The 4,409-nt window shown below is 48.4% G+C and overlaps 1 pseudogene; it reads left to right on the top strand.

The window, feature by feature from the left end:
* The first annotated feature begins 162 nt into the window (after nucleotides 1-162).
* LOC102491482 (ADP-ribosylation factor 1 pseudogene) lies at nucleotides 163-1,142 on the top strand (annotated as a pseudogene).
* Nucleotides 1,143-4,409: the final 3,267 nt, after the last annotated feature.

The raw sequence follows: 4,409 nt of genomic DNA, 5'->3' as shown, positions 1-4,409 counted from the left end.
GCACAGGCCCCTTGTAGAAAAAAACCTCTCAAAAAAAAAAAAAAAAAAAAAGAAAGAAAGAAAAGAAAGAAAGAAAAGAGGTGGGAGCGAAACCAACACCTGGCTCAGAGCAGCAGCTACCAAGGTTTCTCTGGGCAGTGTCACTTCCACCCATCTACAAGCATGGGGAGTATCTTTGCTAACCTCTTCAAGGGCCTTTTTGGCAAAGAAGAAATGCGCATCCTCATGGTCGGCCTGGATGCTGCAGGGAAGACGACGATTCTGTACAAACTGAAGCTGGGTGAGATTGTGACTACCATTCCCACCACAGGTTTCAATGTGGAGACTGTAGAGGACAAGAACATCAGCTTCACTGTGTGGGACGTGGGTGGCCAGGACAAGATCCGGCCTCTGTGGCACCACTATTTCCAGAATACACAAGGCTTGATCTTTATGGTGGACAGCAATGACAGAGAGCATGTGGACGAGGCCCCCGAGGAGCTCATGAGGATGCTGGCTGAAGATGAGCTCAGGGATGCGGTCCTCCTTGTGTTTGCCAATAAGCAAGGCCTTCCTAATGCTGTGAATGTGGCCGGAATCACAGATACGCTGGGGCTGCACTCTCTGCGCCATAGGAACTGGTACTTTCAGGCCACCTGTGCCGCCATGGGGACGGGCTCTGTGAAGGACTAGATTGGCTGTCCAATCAGCTGCAGAACCAGAAGTGAACGAGCACACTCCCCTTTCCCTCCCTCTCACTCCTCCTCTCCGCCCTCCGCTTCACTCTCATGTGGCAAACATGTGACTCTGTGGTATTGAGTGCCAGAAGCTGTCTCCATGGGTTTGGGTCACAGTGTGCATCGCACCATGCTGTAAATGTGGCAGACGCAGCCTGCAACCAGGTTTTTTATTTAATGTAAATAGTTTTTGTTTCCAATGAAGCAATTTCTGGTACTCCTGTGCAAGATTACTCAGCTTTTTCTATTGTAAAAAGAAAACTCAGCTCACTGTTTAGTACTGAGAAGGGATTTGGGCACATTGGCACCTGGCCTCCAGGAGCCTTTGTGTTAGAGCCGGAAGCACCTCCTGGCTTTAGATTTGTGTTGAGATCCGTTTTGGTGGTTGGTTTTTAACCCAAACTCAGTGCATTTTTTAAAATAGTTAAAAATACAAGATAAGGAGAACACTTGAACACACAGAAGGAAGACTATGCCTAGTGTAGGTTTTGCAGTTTCGGCCTGAAAACTAGTCCATTGGATCATCTGTTCCCCTTTGGGAACGTGAGAGACAGTGACAAAACTGCGATCAATTCTGCATGGTCACGATAGAGTTCCCTGTGACTCGCTTGTCTTTGGGTCACCCTGCACTCTATAGCGCTGTGCTTGTACTTGTGCTCATGGGGTCACCTAGGGGACAGGCTGGAAGGCCACAGCATCCTGACTCTCTTCCCCCCAGGCTAGGCCCCGTGGCCCTATAGGAGGGTCTATGCGGCCAGCCACGGCCATCTCAGGGGACACAGGGCCCGGCCTTTCTCTTGGTCAGCATGTGGCCAGAACGGGAGCCCCTGCGGTCCCCAGCACTCACTTGGATGCTTGCTCGGACGTTGGCGGGATATGCGGGGCACGTGCAAGCCGGGAGGGTCGGTCCATTCTAGAACCAAGCCCCTCTGGAGGACCCCCGTCTCCACGTAGGAAGTAGCTTTCTCTCCCTCAGCCTGCAAGGGTCCAATTTGCCATCGAAAAAGACGACCTCTACTTTTTTCTTTTGCATTTTGATAAAACACTAAAGAAGCTGGAGCTGTTCAGTTTACCTTGGGGGAAACCTCAGAACTGGTTTATTTGGTGTCATGGAACCTCTTACTGCTTTCAATACATGATTAGTAATCAACTGTTTTGTATACTTGTTTTCAGTTTTCATTTCGACAAACAAGCACTGTAATTATAGCTATTAGAATAAAATCTCTTAACTATTAAAAAAAAAAAAAAGGAAAGAAAAGAAAAAGAGACAGTCGGGAAACAGGGTCTTCAGCCCACTGCAACCCCAGTCAGCCTAGATCACAGTCACTCACCCACACCCACAATGAGCATATATAAAGGGAGGCCCTGGGGTGTAAACCGGGAGCCTCCCCAAGTGAGGCCACTGCCCACCTCCTCTCCTCATCCTCTTATTTCTCTTCCCCACCTCTCTTCCTGAGTGTTGCGGAGAGAAGGGTACACGGAGTTGGAATTGAGAAGATATGATTCAGAAAAGTGATAGAAGCCAGGGGAGGGCCAGCAGGTGACTTGGTGGTTGAGATACTAGACTCCCACATAGCCGGTCGTGGCTCAAGTCCCAGACCCGGCAGCTTGCTTTCTCATTCTCTCACTCTCTCTATCTGGTGAGTGCATGTGCCTTATGGCAAATTTTTAAAATAATAGTTATAAAAAAATTAAATAAACAATTATTTTTTTTAAAAAAAGAAGAAGCAGCAAGGAGAGGCCACAAACTGAAAGAAGGCTAGAGTGAAGGACAGTTACAGGAGAAGGCGCGAGAGGACAACACTCAAAGTGCTGAATCACGCCAGCTCCCAGGACTTCTACAGACACCGAGAAAGTAATTCCACACACAAGAGTTTTGAGAATTAACATTCTCTCTCTCTCTCTCTCTCTCTCTCTCTCTCTCTGCAATGTTTTAAAAAAATTATGATAGAATGCATGTATGCAGATGAGAGAAAGGAGTACCCCCACAGGGCCTGGTCACGATGCGACCTCCTTCCTCCAGCCCTTAGCCATCAGACCTTGGGCCTCGCCTGTATACCCAGTGTGTTTTGAGCTGATGGGGCGGGAGACTGGAACCACAGTTACCATGTGGGATCCAGCTTCTCTCTAGTAGCTCTGTTCATGGAGCCAACTCTGAAATTAAAGTTTTCTTAAAATAGGTTAGAGAAGATCAACAGTTGGCGTAATGGCTATGTTGCTGGACTCCCATGTAGTCGACTGTGGTTCAAGTCCTGGACCCGGTGGCTTAAACTCACTCCATTCAAGGTTGGATCAAGGGTGGGTCTCGTGCAGTTCTGCAATTGTAGGTGAGTCTCCATGGAATACAGTTTTAGGAAAGCGGTTCTGGTAAGCAGAGATGATTATCAGTTGGTGCCGCACAGCAGCCATCTTGTGAATAGTGGGAATGGTGTTGTGAGGATCTGCAGCGTGAGTTATCCTCGGGTATCTGGCTTCATTAAGAATGGTAGAGTAGTTCTTGTTTTTCCCTGAGGTAATGCAGGGCTGGTAACCATCATCTTCTCACTGTCCATAGGTAGAGAAAATACTCCTATACAATGTATTTCTCAATTGATTTAAGACAGCTAAAGTTTCTTTCTCTTGCTTATAGTTGCAAGTTCTTAATCCTTGTTTTCAGCTTCAGTTTGCCGCCTGCGGCCGGTGGTCATGTGCAGGCGCATGCCTGGCGGCCACGCGCAGATCCAGCACACTCAGGCCCGGGGTCGGCCCCTGTTTGTATATTCTTTTTGAGAGAAGTTTCTTATAAATAAACTGTGAGGACATACACTGTATTTCTATGCCAGCGCTTACCAAACACTGAGAAAAATAAGAATAATGTCCTGTATATTCTATTTAAATTTCTAGCCTGCCTTTCCTTCTGCAATGTTCTTTTTCTTTTTGAAATAGTAGTGATAGTTTTCCTACCTACTCATCTCTTGGTGAACGTCCTGTTTTCCTAGTCATTCCAAATGTATCCCTGCTTAGGGAGACCCCCCACATCCATCCCTCTGTCATGTTATCCCCCCACGTGTTTGCTTTGTCGGACTCCAGGAAGTGCCCAGCTTCACTGGCACGAGGCCATAGCTCACAGTGGCTTCAGCAGTAAGGAACGCGGGTTCAGCCTCGGACCACACTGTCTAGTTGCAAAGAACCTCTCAAACTGGTTCACTCCAAGGCACCCTGGCCTCCAGGTCAGACTCCTGCCATCCTTTGCTCTGCTATTTTGTCCCTAGGATGTGTCAGAACACAGAGGAAGCCAGCCTGGCAGCCAGGGTGGAGGACAACCAAAGCCATGGCCAGGCCCAGAACAGAGCAGCCTAGAGCAGGGTGTGAAAGACACCAGCGAGGGCCTTGGGGAGGGTCTGTGGGAGTGAGGTGGGCCCCAGGATCAGGATGGGGAAACGGTTCCTGGACAGTCTTGTAGGCTAGCTGCCCTCACTGTTTGCAACGGCTGTCTCCACAGCCCTAGGCTGACTGCGGAACATAACCTCCTCCAGCGCCCGACAGACTGCATCTTTTCCTACATGTCTTTAAGAACCAATCCCCAAGGCCTCCTGTCCATCAGGATCTGAGCAGGGAAGAGCTGGCACACTCACAGAACTTAATCAAGGTGAATTTGCTTTTGTTTTAGTTTTTTAGGTTTTTGCAAAAGGACACATGCACTTATCAGAGTGA

This window comes from Tupaia chinensis, unplaced genomic scaffold (genome assembly GCF_000334495.1).
Source record: "Tupaia chinensis unplaced genomic scaffold, TupChi_1.0 Scaffold000001_1, whole genome shotgun sequence".
NCBI classification, from domain to species: Eukaryota; Metazoa; Chordata; class Mammalia; order Scandentia; family Tupaiidae; genus Tupaia; species Tupaia belangeri.
The sequence above is the reverse complement of the archived record's forward strand: the minus strand, read 5'-3'. Positions and strand labels throughout refer to the sequence as shown.